We start from the raw sequence: 22,487 nt of genomic DNA on the forward strand, positions 1-22,487 counted from the left end.
AAACAAACCCAATAGGATTCTGTTTGTTTGTTTATCATAAGGAATTAGCCTACATGACTATGGAGGCCTAGAAGATCTGAGGTCAGCAAACTGAAGACTCAGGAGATCCTATGATACAGTTTCAGACTGATTTCAAAGGTCTGAGAAGAACTAAGAGAGCTGATTGTGTAAGTTCCAGTCCAAAGCCAGCAGGCTGGAGACCTAACAAGAGCCCATGTTTTAACCTGAGACTAAAGGTCAGAAAAGCCCAATGTTTTAGCTCAAAAGTCAGGCAGGCAGAGTTTCCTGTTACTAAGCCTTTTTGTTCCGGCTAGGTCTTCAACTGATTAAATGAGGCCCACTCACATTAGGGAGAGCAATCTGCTTTACTCAGTCTACTGATTCAAAAGTTAATCTCCTGCAAAAACATCTTCATAGATAGACTCAAAATAATGTTTGGCAAAATGTCTGGACATCGTGTGGTCCAGTCAAGTCAACACATAAAATTAACCATCACACCTCCCAACCCAAATTCCTAGTTCCTTTAAAAATATTTTATTTATTTATTTATTTTTAATAGTCACCCGAGGATATTTTTTTCATTGCTTTTTAGAGTGAGTGGAAGGAAGAGAGAGAGAGAAATATCCATGTGAGAGAGATACATCGATTGGCTGCCTCCCACAGGAGGGGATGGAGCCTGCAACCAAGGTATGTGCCCTTGGCTGGAATTGAACCCAGGACACTTCAGTCGCAGGCTGATGCTCTAACCACTGAGCAAACCTGCTAGGGCTAAAGATATTTTAATAGTTGAAAAAGAAGGTTACATCTCCCTTAAAAAATGGATGATAACCACTAGTAGTCTAGAGTGTGAACAGTGGGTAATAGAGTATGTGAGATTAATGAAATATATGATATAAACAAGCAAATTTACAATAGGCTCTTACAGTATTTTGCACCCTAAACTGCAAGTACATCAAATATAATTTTCCTTTCCAAATACACTGACACCCACAGGTCTCTCTGCCACCTGAATGCACAGATTTCTCTCTGAAGCAGCCTTAGGCACATTCTAAAATCTCACTGAGCAAGTGTTGTTGAAATTATTCTTCATACCATTTTTCCTTTCCAGGAGTAAATATCAGAAAGGAAGACAATTTGCATGCTGCTTAAATGTCTGCCCAGTTTCACAGGATGTTCCAAAGGAAGGTTGGATCTAATATAGGAAAGGTATGTGTTTCAGTCTCCTTCTGATGGAAGTCACAAGCCTGCGTTTAGGAATGATTGTCATGGAGAAACATACACACATATACCACATGCACACACATGCACATACACACACATCCATGCACACAGAGCTACTAAAAGTGAGAAGGGAAGGGAAAGATATGAGTTGAAAAGCAATGTACCCCCGGGACTTCTACTTTTCTTAGGCAATTTTCATGTCAATGGAAAAATAGAAAATGTGAATAAGAGCTTGTTTTTCACACCTGAGGGAAGATTCTATCTTTACCCCAAATTCCAGTGTATTCTGTGAGAGCTGTCAATTAGGTAGGCTTTTAAAATGAGATGCCTACCTCACCATTCCTTTAGATGGGAAATGGCTCACTGTCACATACATAACAGAATCTCTCTTTCTCCCCCTATATCTTCAATGTTATAGGAATCTATAGCTTTATTATTTTGAAGTAAGAACTATTGTCAAAAACTCAAACCTTTTTTTTGGATAAAGTGACTCTCTTAGTCCCATTTTGACAATTTCCTTTCTCATCATTGCAGCTGATTAGAAGTACCCCTTGGGATTGTACTAATTTAAGTTAATTCTTTTGTATAGAGATGATATTGGCTATATTTTTCCTTTCCATAATTTCAATAGTTTCTAAATTTTACTTCTCCCTAAGCTTCTGTTGGCCACCAGCCAGATTTTAGGCCATTACTTCTCACCCATTTCCACACTGTTTAAACAGCACCTCAGGCCCTCACCTGTGTCTCTCAAGATGCCCTCATTAAATTGCTTTCATGTAATGGAAGTGCACGTTTTGTTTTATGATTTGTGATTATTAGCTCAGTACTTTTAAGGGGTCTGTTCCTATGCACACCTTTCTTGTTTGTCCCCTAGGGGTCTATCTTAAGTGGGAGGCAACAGGGGCTGATCTTGACTATTCATTTTGAATAATGTTTATCTGAGCCCCTTCCAATATTTCAAGTACATACTGTCAATTATAATAAAAATATTCTAAAAAAAAGTCTCAGTTTAACAGACATCAGCCAGACTTAAAAACAAATATTTAATATCATACTCAACTACAAAATCATTTATAACTTGAATTAATTGTTATCATGATTTATTGACATGATTCCCATCAATGTCAGGCAATGGTTCCAATGACATCACAGCATATATGTTGCTTTTCACTTATCATAGCAGATGTGCTCCAGGCATAGTTCCTCATAGGGTGCACTATCCCACTGGGTCCAGGTGTGTGGAACTGGGGTACTGTGAAGAAAGTTACTTCTGGTCTCAGTTCCTTCCTCATTAAGGTCTCAGCAACCTTAGGATTTATCCACTAGGTCTGAGCAAGATATCACTCTACTTGGTAATACATTTGTTTCCCTTCTTTTCTCTGCAAGCCCATACAGATTCCATACGCATTGTGAGCTTGGTGGTTGGGGCAGGGGGAGCAGGGCGAGATGCTATTTCATTGTTATGTATTAGAAAAGGGATCAAAATTGTCATAAAATAAAATGAATGACAACTACGGATAAATGAAGCTAAACTGTTAGCCCCATAAAGAGAGTTACTTTGGAAAGCTACAAAATTCTTCCTGAGAATGATACCTCTATTCGAAGACATTTTTCCAGTCATTTCCAAGGAAAATCCCTTTATTTATAATTGCACTTCCTTTAACCCTATTAACAATAGTATTTAGTTTCAGAACCGATCATATTTACTTAAGTAGCATCAAGATATTTATTTCCAAAAATCAAACCCTCCCTCAAAGTTTCAAGACTTTATTTACTCAGGATATTCCAAAGAGTGTTGCACCCTCTCAAGAGAATTTTTAAAAGATAAATTCCAAGAATGTTTTGGACAAAGAAAGTTCAACTGAATTAAGAGCACAGTCTACCACGTGATCATATTGTCACTGATAACCTAGGTTGAAAGTGTGCGAGTTCTTAGGTTAGCATTTAAAAAAAGACATTCTACTCTGTACAACCATATGCCTAGGTGTGTGAGGACAAACATATTGGTAGCCAGCACCTACAGATGAGTCATGCATATGTTCTCCACTTTTTTTTTTTTTTTTTTAATTTTGAAGAGCCCGGTTGTGACTGAACACGGGACTTTCTCCAACCTGCCCCAAGCATGGGCCATTACAGAAAAATTCAGGATCTGAATCTGAATGCCTGGATTCTGCCCACTGTCTAAAAACTGGGGAAAAAAAGAGACCTTCCCCACCCCACCGGGTACAGGGAAAATGTCTAGAGTGTTCTGGGGTCTGTTTCTGGCTGCTATCATAAAGTCAACACAAGCTTCCTTAGGGTCTGAATGAAGTCAGTTTGGCTCAAGTAGGAACAAATGCAGTGAACCTTGAGAAATTGTGTGTCCTCTTCATCCTTTGTGTTTCCTTTTGGCAGGTTTTATGGGAACCTGTGTTTATTTGTTGAGGGCAGATCTCTGCATTCGTAGTTCATTGAGAAGGATAAGTAGGCGGAAGAGGTAGTTAAATCGGGCAGGAAAGGTTTCATTGACAAATGTGGGTGTGTCTAAAACAAAGTTTGATTTTTTTTTTTAATGTGTGGACTTAATGACCTTTCAAAATAATTTTCAATCTCATAGGTTTTAAAAATCTAGTAATAATAATATGATAGCGATAATGCTAGTAATCAAGGCTGAAAATGTTAGCGTAGTCATTTTAAAAGCAGGCTGTTAGTTCATAGTTTTGTATTTCTTTCCTTGCATTTTCAAACTTTTGTACAGTCACGGGACAGAATCTCATTTTAAACGCAGAGCAATTCTAAGAAGAAGGTGGAAGACCTATCAGTATATCTTGACTGTAGCCTGCAATTGAGACACAAAATCTCAAGGACTTGCCCAAGATCTCAAAGCTGATGGCATATAACTGTGGTATGGAACCAGGTCATCTCATTCCGAACCACATGATTCTGTTCTCTCGAGATAGAGGTTATCGAGAATGCTTTGTCAAATGGAATTTTCTAAGTGACTGTGGTCTGTACACAGATGCACTATGTCAAGTCAATGACGTGTCTCTCTTTTAAAACAAAACAATATGCCTCACATTTATCCCCTCGTGCGTAGATGGTGGCAAATTATTGTTTGCCAAGCCTTCTATCTCCTCTCTTTCTGTGTTCCATTGAGATCATGGAAATGCAAAGTAAATAACCATGGAGTAAAATGCCTCTGAGAGTATTTATTTAAGAGTATTGTTCCAGGATATGCACAAAGATAAAGACTCTGTGTAATGAATGAGTGACTCCAGAAGCCAAATACCAAGAAGTCATATTCTGTACCCAGTGTGTCCTGGCCAGGATGAGGTTATAACAGGCTCCCTCAGGACATGCCCTTAAAAAAGAGTCATCTTGCCAAGGTAAAAGCCAGTCTTCTAATCCACAGGGGCAGACAGAAACTCAAGGAAAGGAGCATAGGAAATATTCTGGGCCATTGTCAGTTTGTCAAAATGTCAAGTTGGGAAGCAGGCAAACTAAAATTGGTTCAAGAAGGAGAGACAGAGAGACTGCGGCATGGCCTGCTAGAGCCAGCATGTGGAGTGTGAGACATCTGAGAAAGGCTGTCCTGGATGGTAGGCTTGGGGCAGCTAGGGCAGAGTCTTGGAACTGGAAACCCTAGGAGCAGGAAGCTTTCTTTTCAGTTCTTTAAGGGTCAAAGAAGAAATAGCAGCTTTTGCTTTGGGTGTCCTATAACCTGTATATGAAAGGCAGGAAAGCCATTGTTATTTGGGAGTCCAGGATAAGAAGTTTCAATATCACCCTGTTCCATATATATACAGCAAACAAACAAACAAACGAAGAAAAAACACTGATAGCCTAATTTGGAATAAAACACAAAGCTGGAAGCACACAAAAGTCTCTGCATATTTAATGATTATTGACTTTTTAAATCGGTTTTAAAATAAAAGTTTTCTGGATGAAACACAGGTTTGAAAGGATTACTAGAAAGTGTGGCTTGAGCACGCCACTTACTAATTCCTCAACTTTCTGCATTAAGCTCTACCATTCCCCCAATTTCTCATAAACATATATCTTCAGTAAAAATTGTTTTACCACGGAAAATGCCATCAATGCAATCTAATCGTTTAATGAACAGATTTTTTAATAAACACACCTTTTACTCAGCAGCGACATAGGCTGTAGGTGGGCAGGTGTTTGTGAGAAAAAAAAACCAAGCAAAACAAAACACAATTGAACAAGACAGACATTGCCTTCTTCAGGAAGCCAGTGTTACTGTTTTACATAATAAGAACATAAAGAATTGGGTTTTATTGATACGGGAACACATTCTATTGCTTTCTCTGATTTAACATCCTTACCAAATGCAGTGCATTAGACTCCCCATTTCATTAAAACAAGATTACTGGTCCTGTTTCATTATCACTGTTCTGATTCTTGAGGGAAAAATAATCTTTTTGTTACTTAATTATTACAGTGGGTTGTGAACATAAAATTTATATGGAACTCTCATTGCAGAAATACACAGAAAGCACACTCTTTGTGTATGGGGCATGAGAAAGGAAAAGATTGTCTTTTTGTTTACTATTATTTTTTACTAGATAGCCATAGTGGGAGAAATGCTTACAGCTCATATGTGATTTTAGAGATTTTCTGTTAATCAGACACTACATGATTGTTCATATCTGGTGTACACTGATTCTCAGGTCAGTTGGATTTCAAAGAAATACCCACTTCATAGATGGAAATATGGAGAATGTCAGCATCAGTAACACTCCCAGGAAGAGAAAATGTGCTAACTGAAAAGCCCAGAGGAGTATTTGAGGTGTTTTGAACTTCTCATCAACTTAACCCAAGACAGTTGAAAAAATGGCATTGGGGCACAACTGAAGTTTTGCTAATTGATATCAAATACAGTCTTTTCAGTTTCTCCTCTCTTGTCATGAACCCAAGAAAACCCTTCGTTTGTCTCTCTCCCAAATGTTCTGCTCCACTTGGATGCTTGCCTACTTCCAACAGATGATCCCTCACCTGCAGCCGCTGGCCCCGCAGCTGCCAGCAAACACCGGCCCGTCCAGGCCGTCCACAAATCCATAGGCACTGCTGCCAGGGAGCTAGGGAACTCTCTGGCACACCTTGTCCCTCTTTCTGTCTGCACTGGGAAAGGGATCACGTACCTAGCAGCCAGTAACTGTGGGAGATGCTTGCAAAATGCACAGAATCTATAGCGCAGGGGTGCTGAGGGTGAAAAAAGGCATCGTGTGTTCAATGCTAGAACAGTCCCTTCCACCTGGTGAGGACACAGCTTATGCCAACTTTGGTTTCCCTTATTTTTATTAGAATGTTGACACTGATACCATTATCTCATTTAATTTCCAGTCCATGAGTTCTCGAGTGTGAAGTCCCGAACAAAGCTTCACAAACACTGAGCCCAAGTGTGTTGCCACACATTGTCATTCAGCTGGGGTGGAACCGGCCTGGCTTGAAACCTCCCATGTAACTGAGGTGAGACAGGCAGAGTTGAGAACCCACTGTTCCAACCCCCGAGGTGGAGATGATTGTCCTTTAAATTACAGAGGAGACTGCAGAGGCCCAAGGAGATTTAATCATTAGTTCAAAGTCACACAGCTGAGTGAGGTAGCTATGATTATAATCAGGTTTTCTGAGCCCAAAGTTGATACCCTCAGACAATAGCTCTCGACCTGGCTGAGTATTAGAACCATCCAGGAGGATTTTACAAGGACTGATGCCAAGACCCTCTCCAACAGTAGGTATTTTTATTTTCAAAGCTCCTGGAAGAAGCCAAGGTGAAAACGGTTTGAAAACAACTTCACTAATCTGAAAGTGAGCCACCTGCATCAAAACTTCCTGGGGTGTGTGTTAACAATATCGATTTCAGGAAACCACCCCAGGTCACCCAAACCAGAAATATGGGGTAAGGACCAAGGGGCTGAATTGAAAATCTAGATAAAACTTCCTAGCATTTTTTTTACACACAGAATTCTGGGAACTAGTGGCCTACATTACGTACCCAAGTGTTTACATTTAGGTAAATTTACCTCTGCCCCTCTCTCCTCTCTCTCCTCCTACCTACACTACTTCTCCTCTTACTTTTCTCTCCCCCACTACCTCCTCTTGCAGTTTTTATTGTAATAATACTAACACTAGTTTCTAAGTTATATTTTACTTGAACTCTGTGGCCTGCAAGTAAGTATTCTTTTAGTCAATAGCAGTATATAGAAAAAGATTTGGCTCACAAACATGTACACACACAGGTCTTTTGTAGTTCATCTGTGGATTAAAAGATAAACTTACAATAAACTTAATTTTAGACTGAAGGTTTTTAGCAGAAATTATGCACGATTCTCATCTAGTAGTAAATTTATCTAAGAAGTATGGTCTTGTCCTTTATTTCCGAGCAAGCAGAATTATGTATATATTTGAAATTTATTTTTTTTCTAATTTAGATTAATCTGGTTCTACCCTTTTCTTCACAGTTGGTGTAAAATGTTAGGTATTCTTTTATTAACATTTCCTGAATCACTGATATAGAGAACAGAGAAAGAGAAAATACAAAATGAGGATGGAAGAAAGAAACAATGAGACCGCAGAAGATAAAGGAACAAATTGAAGGTAATAAAACAATTCCTGGGAGGGATAGGGTGGAGGAGAGTCAAAAAAGAAGGGAGGTAGCAGGGGATGGGGAGCTGGAGAAATCTAGAAGAAACTGAATAAAAGAGAGGAGAAGCCACATGGAATTGCTTCCAGAGTTCTATCAAGCTCTTGCTTATTTGACCCTCAAACAATCCTGTGATGGGAGTAGAACGTTTGCCAATGAACTCATGTAGCCCCTGAGAACTTTAAGGTTCAAAGAGGCCAAGGACCTTCCTATGGTCCTATGCCAGGAGGTGCCAGGAGGTGGTGGCGAGAAACCAGCATCCTGGTTTTCCGATCGCTCTTTCGGTTTTGCTTTCTGTTCAACTAATCTTGTAAAAAGCACCCGCGAACATCATCTTCCTCACCAGCGGTGGGTGCTGGAGGAAACAGGTCGAGGGTGTGAAGGTGGATCAGAGCCGGGGCCCAGGGCTTACCTTGAGTTTCGGCTTAATGGTCTGCATCTGATTTGTCATGTCAGGGAAATCCTAACTCAGGGCACAAGTCAAATACATTTTTGGTTTTTTAGTTTCCCTTCTCTTGCCTAACCCAGGCCCAAGCTGAAGCTCCAATCCACTGTGAAGGCTTAGTTTCAAGGCGACTGGGATTTCCTTCCTGGGTAGCTAGGCGGTCCCAGGAGGCGAAAGTCTGGGGGTGTCCTCATGCTCATGGCAGTAACTAGATTTGCACAGTTGTGGGCGATGCCATTCCTCCCTGTGATGACAGCTCACACGGAGGCCACACTGAGCTCAATGACACACTAAGACATTAGTGTAGTATACTTTATAACTTTCCAGCATGCTTGAAGGAATGAGTGTTTTAAATTTCCTGTCCCTTATCTCTCCGCCGCTGCTTAGAAATACACAGGGAACCTTCTACCTCCAGTCAATTTGTATGGCGCTCTTTCTACTTTTCTTTTTTCCCTACATTGAGATATGTAGGAAGTAGTTCTTTTGTAATTGAACTTGAAAACATAGCCACCTGAATCCAGAGCTCAGAGTAGGTGGTCTGGGAGAGAAGCTGGACATTGATTTCTTTTTACTGTTATTAATAATTTTTTAAATGATTTTTTAAATGGAAGTATAGTTGATATATAATGTTATGTTAGTTTCATGTGTATAGCATAGTGATTTTATAGTTAAATACCTTGCCACGTGATCACCACTGTATGTCTAGTAACCATCTGTCACTGTATAAAGTTATTATAATATCATTGACTATGTCCCCTGTAGTATAAATTACATCCCTGTGACTTGTTTATCTTATAACTGGAAGTTATAAGTTATTTCTCTTCATTTTTTATACCCTTTCTTCCTACCCCCCTCCCCTCTTGCAACCATCAGTTTGTTCTATGAGGCTGTTTCTGTTTTGTTTTGTGTGTTTGCTTTTTGTTTTTTAAGATTCCACCTATGGTGAAGTTATATGGTATTTATCTTTCTCTCACTTATTTCACTTAGCATAATGCCCTCTAGTTCCATTCATGTTGTTGCAAATAGCAATATTTCGTTCTTATTTTTTAATGCTGAATAATATTCCATTGTATATACAGGGTGTCCCAAAAAATGTGTACACACTATGTTTGTAGATTCTACTAGATTTTGAAGATAGAGTATATTTTAATAAACACTGCTTTTATAATTATTCAAAATGCATATACATTTTGGGAGACACCCTGTATGTGCCACATCTTTTTCATCTATTCATCTCTCTATGGGCACTTAAGATGTTTCCATATCTTAGCTATTGTAAAAAATATAAACATTAATTTTAATCAGATGGAACAGAAGACAAATATTCCGGGTAGTGAATCAGTGTGGAGCAAGGGGTAAAATTAAGTGGAAAGAGTATAAATCCCATGGCAATTTGGGGAAAATAGAAAAAAATAAATAAATACCCCGGAAAAATTTATCAAAGTTTGGTACATTGCTAGGTCCAGGCACCTGAGATACACAGGGATTAAACACGTCTCACCTTGTATGATTTTAAAAGCTTCCGTTCATCATCACTGGATTATTTTATATGCCTGCACTTTTCCTGTGCTAAGGATGATGCATCAGTGGAAAAAACCATCGCACAATTATTGTGTTTTCCTCCACTTATCTCTAATGCATGTTTTATGAGCCAAAAGTTGTGTCATCTGAGCAACACGAGAGTAAAAACAGGGGCACAAAGATCCTGCTGTGTGTGCAATTCTTAGAAATCTGTTTTCCTGAACAAACAAGTTAGTTGAAAGAACAAAGTCTGAAAGTGAATCATAAACTCTTGTTTTGTTAGAACAGGAACTGTTTTTAAAAACACCTCTGTTGGATTTGGGGGCACAGATGGGCAATGGAGGACCAGAAATTAACTATAAACTTCCAAGAATGAGCTGGACCAGCTGACAAGTCTGTTCTATCTTCTCTTTTCTTTTTCAATAATTCCAAGTCAAGATAATACAAATTTTTCAACACATTGAAAATATTGTACACTGTTTAAGGCTTTAAGGAAACAGATTTTGTTAACTCTCATATAAATTAATTTAATAAATGGAAAAAACAGCTTTAATACAAAAAGCTTTGTCAAGGCCCAAAATGAATTTTAAATTTGGCTTCTAAAGAACTAATGGAAGCAATCTGGTGATGACTTATTTTTTTTAAATAAACCCTAAAGCATTTGAATTATTTAAAATTATGTAGCTGAAAGAAATCCTCTAAATTGTATTATTTTCACTACTGGAGGTTGGTATTACTCTTTCAAATAAGAAAGCAGTTTATGGTATATTAAATTTAAAAATCCAAATATTTTACTTTGAGGCAATACATTCAAATGCTTTTTTCTCAGAACATTACCATATCTATTGAGAAAGCTTTGGACATCTGAATGAAAAGTGTATGGCTATTTAAAATAGAAACATACTTGTTTCATTTTTTCAAACACTATTTAAAATTTATCTTTAACATTATAATCTGAGGGTTAAGCCTGAAGAGTCCAGGTTTTATTTGTATACACAGAGATATTTGTCTATTTGTAAAAGTTGGCTGACTTTGCAAATGTCCAACAGGACTTGATCAACCAAAAATAAAATACTGACTTAAGATTTAACACTTTAGGCAAATTATTTCAAGAACAAAACTGAGAAGATTTTTCTGAGTTGTAAAATAAGTAGGTTAATTAAAGTTCTCCACTTTTAGCTAATACATATAAGCCATAATAACTTTGTTTTGGAAATCCTTGAACCAAGCTCTGTGTTCCGTTCCACTCACCTCTGACAGAGGAACTGAAGAATCCTTGACTAAATTGAATGACTAGAAATATACAGGGTGCGGCAAAAGCAGGTTTACAGTTGTGAGTATGCGAAATACAGTTTACTCTTATATTATTATTTATTAATCATTGTATTATTTTCCATATGAACAACTGTAAACCTACTTTTGCCCTACCTTATATAAAAAAATGAATTCTCTTCTTTGACTATCTGTGATTTTTTTTCATTGATTTACAAAATATTTGATCAATGCTGCCTCTCATTCTCATGCCTGGCTTTATATGTCAAGGACATGAAGATATAATCTTAGTCCCATACATGTTGAGTTTTCAAAGTTCTTCTAGTTTCTGTTAGTCATGACCTATCAGTGTGAGCACGGGCAAATCATTACTTTGGCTTCCTACTGTTGAGTGCTCACAGTGTTCTGGAGCGCAGGTGGCATTGCCAGGGTCCCGGTGAGCATTCGCTGCCTGCCTGTGCTCTGCACTGCACGGGGCTGCCTCTTGGGCACAGAGTCCCTTTGAACATTCCGTTGAGGTGCGGCACGAATGTGATTTTGTTTACAGGGCAATGGTCCTTCTGGTTATACTCTGCCGGGAATCCAGGCTCTTTTCCCAGAAATAATGCTTTTCCAAAGGGTAGATAAATATCCCCTCCCATTATATGGAGAGTTAATAAGATAACCCAGGAAATACAGGCACACACCCAAGGGCAGCATGGAGGGTGAAATCTTGAAACACGAATTGTCTCAAGGGAGACTGAGGGCATGCAGGACACCAGACAGATGATGGGACAGAGCAGCCCACAGACGTGGGTGCCAGCCAAGAGTGGGCTGCAGAACCAGAAAGAGCAAGAAGGCAGATCCTCCCCAGGCACCTAAGTTATACACAGGAGAGTGTAAGAATTAAAGAGAAAACTGAGAACAGGATCTATCTATAAGGAGTGGCAGATGGGTAAAAAAACCCTTATGCATACATTTATCAGTTGACATGTTGATGTATAATGACAGAGACTAGAGAGTAGTTAATAAAATAAGGTCTGTGTCCTGAGAACACAACCCAGAGGTGCCAAATGTGCAGACAGTCAGCACATGATGCGAACAATTGCGCGTCCATGTAGGTAGGAGCTGAGATCTGGGACAGCACCAAGGGAATAGCTAACTCTGCCCTGGGACTGTGGGAAATCTCTGCTGAGGAAAACAATTTGAGTTCTGTCATAGGGAATGACATATGATTTTCTAGATGCAAATTTAAAAGTTAAGCGGCATAAATCAATGAAAGAAAAATGCCCACCTGAGGCATCATGAGAATTTCAGGGTAACTGGAGCAAAAGAGTTATATGGGGGAAGGATGAGGGGTGGGGTGGGAAGGGATGGGATACATGGGAGGGACAAGATTCACAGGGGACTTTGGGGAAAAGTTATGAACAACACAATGAATTCCTGTAGCATTTAGATTAATCTCTGAGGAACATGGGAGGCGTGTGTGTGTGTGTGTGTGTGTGAGAGAGAGAGAGAGAGTGTGTGTGCATGTGCACATGTGTGTATGTGATTGCATAGATGCTTGTTTCATTGAGAATGAGAATAGAGATGGAAGGGTAGGTTCTGAGGATCTTCCACTTGAAATGCTGTGAGACATCCATATAGAGATGACCAGAAACCTTTAACAAAATAAAACCCAGAACCCTCTGGGTTGGCAGAGGCAATCTATATCCACCTAATGACATCCTAAGGGCCTCACCTCTTGTTACCATCACATTGGATGTTAGGATTCCCATGTGAGATCTGGGGTGGGAGACACAAACATTCAGACCATATTTGATTTGATCTGTATTTCTTAAGTATTGAGAGATGGCACGCAATCCTCCACTTATTTCTACACTGTCTTGCCAATGTTAGGGGTGAGCCTGGATGAATGAGTGCATAGCTTTCCACCAGAACTGATGTTGGTGTCAGACTCTTTGGCTTGCTTCTGGGGAATTGCTGGGGAGGGTTTTGAAGAAACCATTGTCTTTTGAACTTTTCAATAAGGATGAAATTATATTGTTGAAAAAACTACCAGGCCTCTCACAATTTTGACTATAGTTTCTTGGTTCAGTGGTCAGCTGTTTGACTATACCAATAAACCAGGACAGCACTCATCTAGACAGTTATAATCCATGCAGAAAAAGTGCCACAGTACTGAGCATCCCATTTTATTTTCCCATTTTCGTAGAAAGAAACCAGGTTGTCAAAGGCAAGGCATACTGAATAATTAGAGCTCAGGAACTTGACATTGGGAAATAAAGTATAAGGAGAAATAAATTTTCTTCAGAGAGGCACTCTCTTAAGCCATCAGTCCTATCACAGAGCACAGTACCTGGCACAGAGTATTTGTTCAATGAACTAACAAAGGAATCAGCATATATACACATGCACGTGTATGACCTCATAGAATAACTAAAGAAGTTCTAAAAAGAGCTTGAAATCTAGCTTGATGTTAAAGGTGAAGTAAAAGCCTGCCTAGGGCAATTTGGCATCTCTCAAACTAGCTATGTGACAAGTGTTTTATATGGACCAATGTTGAAGAATCTTACCTTTGCCTTCCAATAGTTACTGCTACTGGGAGGCCACCAAATTGCTAAAAATTGAGAAGTAGATGATGCATTAACTTTTTTTCTCTGTTTTCTGAATCTTTTCAGAATATTTAGTTGTCATCACTACATATGCGGCCACTTTAAAATGTTGCCTTGATTCTATCAGTAGCATCTTCTAGAATCTGATGAAAATAAAGAAAGGGATCTCTACTTTCCTATTTGACCTTCATCAGTTTAACGCAGTGAAAAGATCACCTAGGTTTTCCAGTGACTGAGGTGTTTCTGGGTCCAAGGAATGGTTTTTACTTAGCTCACTGGCTTGGATGTTGCATAGTAATTTACAAAGGAACTTTGCTAACTTACAAACCAGCAAGGGACAGGGGGGAATTCAAATTCTGGTTTTTAAAAAGCATTGAAATGGGCATGCCTAGATGACCAACACTCATTAAAATTAAGTAAGGGTAACTGGGTAAGCTTAAAAAGGGCAAAGATCAATTGAGCATCCTGGGACTGTCAACATAATTGCAGCCCAGCATCTTTAAAATAAAAAGCAGCACTAGTTTTAGTCAGGATTCCCTGAATCAGCGGCTCTTCGATCTTACCATGTGCACACGGGGGCATTTTACTGCTCTGAAGGCTGTTTTCCTTAAAGTGGTTTGTTTGCCCAGTATTTTCATTGCCTCCTTAGAAAGTTCTAGAACCATTTTAACAAGTCTCTCTAGTTAAGAAAGGGAGTGATAGTGTGGCATTTCCAAATTATCTGAAAAAAATGCCAGAGTAGGAAATTAATGAATAAAATGACTGGAAATCCAGGAAAGTACTACCAGCAAGCAGATTTCAATTGCTTTTGTGAGCTCAGAGCAGTCTTGCATCTCATTTCACATGTGCCTCATTTGCTTCTAAATTTTTCCTAGTTCTTTAAAACAAAACTATTACAGTGGGTCTAAGGCCATGAGCATTTACTAATGAGCTTACATCCCCAAAAAGTAGATTTAAAATTTTAATCTTGACTGACTTTTCATTGCAACCTAAGCCCAATAAGGGTCTCTATTTTAAAAAAAACTCTGAGACATTATGTAGCTTTGGCATAGGCAGAGAAAGTGCTGATTTCCTATGCAATAATAAGCTCCCAGTCCCCCCCTCTTTGGGAGAATTAACATATTATGTAAATTATTTTACAAATATGGCGCAGATGTCATTAATAAAACATGAAAGAGGGATCTGTGTCTTCAATTAGCATTTTCATTGTATTTCCAGTCCAGTCTCAGTTTACAGCTTTCTCTACCTTGTGAAAAACTGTGTTGCCATCATAGAAATCGTCTCTATTTATTTGCTAGTTACAGCATAAAAGTGTCCATGCTGAGGAGCTGACTGAAGAGGTGTGGTGTGAGGGAGGGGACAGAGGGAGGAAAGTCTGGGTAGAGTGAGCATCGCCCCAGCCGGTCCTGGTAACTGGCCTATCCTGGTTCCCGAATTCTTCGCAAAACCCAGAGTCCATTCCACTTGTTTCCCGGGTGATGACATTAAGGGCTTGTTTATGGGCGCTCGCCAGGCAGAAGGTCGAGTTTAGATATGGTGGAGTTTACTCTCGTCTAATAGGCTGAGATATTGTTTGGTGGCTGGGTTCAGATTGTCAGCGCAGCGTGGTTGGTCTGACCTTCAGTCATTTGTTCTCAGGTATTTGTTTTTGAACAGGAGATGCAAGTTTTCTGTTTCAAAGGTGAGGTTTCTGGTAAACCATCAGAGACCAAGCATTTGTTTTTACTACTGTGGACATTTAAAACCAAAGATGCTTACTTCAAAGCATCCCACATCTCTCAGTCAATACACACGTATTTCAAAAGAAAAGGCTTTTTTTTTTTTTTTTTAACACCAGTCGTTTAATAATTGTCATCAGTCTTAACAAGGCCTCACATCGATGAGGCAATGCAATAAACTGCGTAGAAATCATCGGAGGAAAATTACTCTGGAAGTTGTGTCCTGAGCACTCATTCTAAAATTAATTTCTCAGCAGAGTGAAACATTACTGCTAATAATTAAAAGGTGTTTGTTAGCAGAGGGCCAAATAAGAGAGGAATTTATATCTCTCAGCTTAGATCATCTCAGATGTAATTATGTAGATTACTCAGCAAAAAAGGGCACTGCTGTTGCCTCAGTTAACCAGACTTGGGGAGGGAATGTGGTGGTGACAGTGGGGCTGGGGGCAAATGGATAAAGCCAGGCTGCCGTGCTGACCACAGTCAAGAACTGCGACCTCTCCATTCTCTCTGAGCTGAGTGAAATGTCTAACTTCTTCCATGTTCTGGAACTCCCTCTTATGTTGTCAATTCCAAGTGACCCTTTGTAATGTTGTCAGCAGCTCCTAAGTGAGGATGCGCGAATCAAAGCCTCACCTGCCCAACAGGTAAGAGCCAAGCAAAGAAAACACCCGAGTGCAACTGCCAACAGTGGCCGCTACCCACTTCTTCCAAAATGCGCCCGGGAGGCAGCCACACTGGAGCATGGCACCCATGTCCCCTCTCTGAGAGACTGGAGCCACATTTAGTTTTCAAATATTTAACTTTAACCTGTTTAATATTTAGTGAGGCTAAAGGAATAAAAGATGAATTATTGAAGAGATTAATGTTTTTAAAACCAAAAATAAGTCACAGCCATGCAGCTTTGTATCAAAAACTCATTTCACAGGCATTAATTTTTTAATAAAATACTGATTGTGTGATGAGTTACAGTGTTTTTAATAAGCTCCAATATTCCGTGGGAAGGGCATTCTTATTTTCTTGGGCTAAATGCAGTGTGAGTTAAATTCTTTCTTAAGTGGGTTCCAGAAACTGTTGGGAAAAAATATCAGAAAGCATAGACTCTTCACTTTTCTCAGAATTTGTAACCTGAGTGAACAATTTGAAACCCTGTGACATTGAAAACCTCCCTTATGAAGGAGAGGACATGTCTTTTCAGGCCATAACTCAGCAGACAAAGGGATCACCACTAGGAATTGTGTCTTCTGGGGGCAAAAGGAGAGGGAAGGGAGCCGGGGTGGTGAATTCAAGCAGAATCAATAGGTGGGGCTTTGTTAATAGACAGCTCTAGTGTAGGAGCCAGCACAGATGGTGGGGTGGGGGAGGGGCGGGCTGGCGTCTGGGAGGGGACAGAGAAAGGATGGTGGCTAATTGTCATAATCGTAATTTGCAATATCATCCTGTATTTCTCTTCTATATCTGCAGTTGAGAAAAGAAGGATTCTTTCATCTACTATAAGAACTCACAGAAACTCCTCAGTGATGCTTCCCAGGGAGCAGATATGTTCAGTGGTATATGGACATAATAATGTTAGAAAACTCTCTGCTGCACATTGTTTTAAAATGTAGATAGAGGCGTAAAAAGAATGTAGGTGAACAAGCTGCAATTTGGGGAACATTGACAGGATTGAGATTGAAAACATCTCTGGGAGAAATTTTGAAGATTATAAAATCAAATTGGAAAATGGAGAGAGAATCTAGGATTCAGAAAAAGGTTAATTTGTTTTAATTGGAAAGGAGAAAAGAGTCAGTCCCCATGGCAGGCATTGTGAACTTTACTTTTTGCATAGCGACACTTTATGGGGCTTTATTCCTGCCCCGCTACAGGGATGCATTTGTAACCACATATTAATAAGTCTTCCTGAAACTCAGAAGAAAAACGATGCGACTCATGAGGGCCCTGTTTCAGAAGTGACTGGTTCTTGGGCCCTGGGCTAAGGGAGGCTCCAATTATCACTGACGAGACCCTCTGTGCTCTTGGGGGAGACCAAATCCCATTTGCTCTTAAGCATCTTTTAGAAGCTCTAAAAGCCATGTGTGTGTGTTATTACAGAGACAGCATGGGGTACAGGTGGTGAACATTGCATTGGTGAGAGAGAGAGAGAGAGACAGAGAGAGAGAGGAAGAAAAAATAAGATAGCTCTAAAATAAATGGGGAGTGACTTTCAAGAGATTCTATTTCAACAAGCTGGATGCATTCCTTTTGTGTTTACTCTTTTGAGGGAATGGAAATTAGCTCCCAAGGTGAAGGCTAGCTGTGGTTGCAGACAGAAATGCACACTCCTGTACTTAGCTTTCACTGGAGAAAATGCAAGACAGTGAAAACTCCTTTTCAAAAACATCAATACCTTCTATTTATAGAACTTGTAAAAATGATTTGAAATCAAAAGCAGTAATAGCCAATGCTTTAAAACTCTACACATGCAAAATGAACTTATAAAGGTCTTTAAAAACATGAGGTCAAAGGTCCAGAAATGTACCTGAATCTACCATCTCAATTTTTTTTTTTTTGTAACCATGGAGGTAGGCATGCAACATGACCTCAGAAAGCAGTTTTTATGGCAACTCATAATCTGATCTGATGTAACCTACAGGTTTGCTTGAGACGGAAGAATTTGCTAATTTTTTTGTAGGTTGTGTATTTTATTTTTCCTGAGGTACAACTCACCTCTTTTAGAGAAAGGAAAATCTCTCAGTATAGAGATTACAGTTATGAGAAATAGTTCATTGCAAATGTTTATGACTGACTAGTTTTAGATTTGCATAACGGTTTTCAAAATTACCATTTTAATTGAAGATTATCAATCAAAACTTTTAATCAAATAAAAGCTTTTCCTGTTTTATGGGGGAGGGGTATAAAAAGATTGGGGTGATTTTTTATACAAAGCCTTTTTTATAATACACACACACACATCATCTTTGTTTTTATAAAATAGTTTATTCTAAAAGATCTTTGGGAACCCTTAAGATGCATGATAGGGACTGCCTTATCTGGATGTGAATTTGCTTCACACGCATATGGAATGAAGAACTGATTTTCATCACGCAGAGCCTTGAGTGTCTTGTGACACAGAGACTACACCAAATGTTTCCTGTTCCCCAGACTCTCCACCTAAATCCTGATAGCTCTCAACAGATGGCCTCCTCTCCAAATTTACTGAGATAAACACACCAGGTTATTTGTTATTCTCTATTCTCCTCCACTAACTTTGTCTTTCTTACTGGAACCCTCTTCATGCATCTTTTCTTGTCCAGTGAGGAACACATGTCTCTCAAATGGTGGTCATCTGAGTCGTATTGTCCAAGTTGTCCCTCACCTTCCCTACAAGGCCCACTGTAGCAAAAGCATGCCTCTGCTTCACGGTCCCCTCTTAATCGGCAGCTGTGTGCAGTTCACTTCTAGCCCAGTGCTTGGCTGAAACTGCCTGTGAAAGCGTTGCTGTACTTCAGGTCCTCCTTCTTCCTTCCCTTCCTCTGTCTTCCTTCTGCCTGTGGGTTTCACTTCCCACACCCACTGCCACCCAACTTCCACCCCATCACTGCACTCAAACTTCTCAGGGACCCAGGTCCAAAAGACTCTTCTCCTGACATGGGAGTGATTGGTGAGTGTCACCTACCCATGTGAAACACTTTCCCCACCTGAGCCATCTCCTCCCTCGGCCTCCATGGCCCCAGAAATGTCCTTTTCCTGTTTGTCCCTGAGATCATCATCTCTAGCTTGGCTTAGTCTTCTTGTGCCTCCTGCACAATAATCACCAGTGCTCCCCAGGGCTCCATGGTCATTCCTTACTCTGCAGGTTCCCATTCCATCCATCTCTTTAGAATCACGGATGGGCACCTACAGGGCACTGGTGCCTGGTCTTGGAGCTGTTAATACTGTGCATGCTGTGCGGCCCTGCAGCAGTGTGCCACAGCGATAAGAAAATGGTCACCTATGCTGTAGCTAGATGAAAATGTTATAATAAGGGGCATGCAGAGCACTATGGGAGCACAGAACAAAGTGCCACCAACAGAGGGAGGGATGAGGAATTTCTTGTTGCTTGCAAAGAGACAGAAAAGAACATAGTCTTCCAGGATCTGCAGGTGGCTCGGCGTGGCTGGAGCAGAATGGTGAACAGTGGTGTGTAAAAGGCAGGAGATGGACTATTGACAGGATCATGATGCTTTTACTAACCTCTTTAAAGAGTTGGTACTTCAGCTGGGGTCACTGAAAGGTTTTTAAGTAAAGGGGTACTATATTCATATTTGCATTTTAGAAGTTGCACTCTGACAGCTCTGTCAAAAACAGACTGGAGGGGTCCCAGTGAGAAAGCATACAGAACAGTTAAGGGGCAATTTGAAAACTTGCAGTAACATAAGCAGGAGAGAAAGGCTGTCTGAATTAGCATTGTGGTGGCAGACAGGAGGCCTTCTAAAAATTTTTAACGCACTACTAGCTTTTTAATACTTGCAAATTTGGACTGTCTTTACTAGTAGCTTTGGTAGACAATCCTAGGAGGGTTCCACTTTGCCCACATTTGGTCCTGCTACAGGGACATGGGTTACTTTGGCTGAGCCCGGCTAGGTAGCAACATCAGCTGTAATTCCACCCCATGAAAAGTATTCCCATAACAATTCTTCTGTTTCCAGAAGAAGAAGAAAATAATGCGAGGAAATTTAAAGCAAAGTACATCTGTGACATATTTTTTTCAATTTAAAGCAGTTCTCCTGGGTTTTTCCTTAGTTACATGAGGAAGTGAATAAAATGAAGGACTCTGTGAAGAAAAAAAAAAAAAGGGAATTACAACCTGCTCAGTGAGAACCTGAAAACACAATTCTTCCACAGAAATTCTGATGCAGAGATAAATAATTAAATGTCTCCACATCACACCATACAGTTCAGTGGTGACATGCACGGCTGTATCTTCAAACTGGAAAAGTTAGATGCCTTCTTTGTTCAGAGCAGAACTTTTCTAACTTCTGAGAGAGCTTTTTAGAAACAAAGGTTCTTTTTGCTCAGGCTCTTTCCCATCTCTAGAAGAGAGTGTTCTCATTATCAGTACTTACCAATCCTTTTATGTTTTGTGCTTAGCTTTACAAATTCCCAAACTTGTACATGAGTAGCAGCAGAAAGAGGAAGTGGGGAGAAGAAATCTCATACCAAAGTCGTATGAGAGTGAAAGCTTATATAATATGGTGGTAGGTGTGGGAAGTTCAGTTTTTACCTTCATTCTACCAATAATATTTGAACCCCTACTCTATTCCACTGCTTTTTAAGGTAACAGATACAGAAACTAGTCAAAGCTCATCTGCTTTTGTGAAATTCACGTCTAAAGAGGCAAATGGATACATTCTCAGTTATCATCCAATATATCAAGTGTTTCAAAAGGGGACCAAGAGTAAAAAGAGTCTATGAAAAATGTTTGCAAGTCCCAATTCAGGAATCTGTTTATTATCATAACATCTGTGTTGTGGGGAAAAAATTATAGAAGTGATACGAAATAAAAATAATGATAACAATAGCTTATGTTCCACGATGGACCAGTTATTTTAAAATGGAGCCATCTCATTGGGTTGGTGCATGTGTGAGAAAAGCAGCTTTGGTGCCCATCTTGGTTCATTCACCTGATTTCCATGTTTCCAACACTGGAGCAGGTGCTGGGATCATGGAAATGCATCAGTCGTGACTCCTACCATCAGAGAGCTCATGGGGGAGAGAGAGAAAAAGAGAGAGAGGAAGTGACCCAGCAGCTAAAACATGTGACATATTACACATGTCATAATACAATATGACATGTATGATAACAGAAAAATCCATGAAGGGGTGAGCACTGCTTTTTCTTACATCCACAGAGAAGATCATCTAGGGACATTTGACCTGGAGAAATCAGTAGGTGTCTGTGAAATGTGCTGCTCTCCTCAAGCAGGGGGAATGCAGGGCTAACAGCAGAACTCATCTTTAGGGAGACTCACTGGATGGAGAATCTTCAGGCACAAATGAATGCCTCCAAAGACATTAGTTGAGGTAGTGCTAATTCTGATATTTGTAATTTTAAAACTGATCTTCACTTTAACCATGTTTATGAAGTAGATGTTTTCAGCACTTTGGGGTGGGCTCTGGAGGCAGAATTCTTCCTTGCTCCTTTCCTCACGGGTGCCCCCCGGCTGAGGCTGCCACACTCACGGTCTACAGCGGAAAGTGAAACAAAATGCTGTTTTACAAATAGCTGGGCAAGCCCATGATTCTCGATGATATCTGGTGAATGCTCAATTCAATAATTGGGGTTAATGATTAAGCAAAGTTAGGAGATCTAATCAAGGCTTTTTCCTTCCTATGATTTCTTCCCTGAAACTCGATTTCTTGCAGCCATTCACCATATAGGGCTTCTTGGTGAGTTGTCACTAAGAGGCCAGGCTTGGTTTGCTTATAGCTGATCTTCTCATCTGTACATGCCAAGTGATCAGGCTGCCCACCAAAAAGACTTCACTGAAAAAAAGAAAGTAAGGAGTGGCTGATGAATGGCTGTGTGCTGCTATGAAGGTTTAGTGACAGTGCCCGCTAGTAGAGCCAGGCCCAAGAATCAAACCTATTGAATAAAGTTTTGTCCAACTGGCATGTCGCAGGGTGGTTCACAAGGGTATGTACATGTGTAGGTGTGATAGGTAGAGATAAGGAGAGCCCCTGCCTCAAGTCACACTATAGTCAAGATTGGAGGGGGTGAAGAAGGTAATCATGACAACCAGATTTCTCGAAATAGGTTATTCTGCCCTCCAGGAACCTAGATTCTAGATAAGATCAGTCTTTATTAAACAGAACTGATAATTAATAATACAAATTAGCTTTATAGAGGAGTTGGAGAGAGCAAGAACACTTAGTGGCGTCTTTGGGGGAAGATCTTATACTGGAGGCAGGATTTTAATTAAAATTTGAATGATGAATTCCGTTTCCATAAACAGAAAAAGAATGACATTTTTGATGGGTGAGCCTAAAGCAATATTAAATGTTCAAGTTCTTATCTGGTTATTCAATAAATCCTTCAATTTTGGCATTACAAG

This window comes from Miniopterus schreibersii (genome assembly GCF_964146895.1).
Source record: "Miniopterus schreibersii genome assembly, chromosome: 2".
In the NCBI taxonomy this organism is placed as follows: Eukaryota; Metazoa; Chordata; class Mammalia; order Chiroptera; family Miniopteridae; genus Miniopterus; species Miniopterus schreibersii.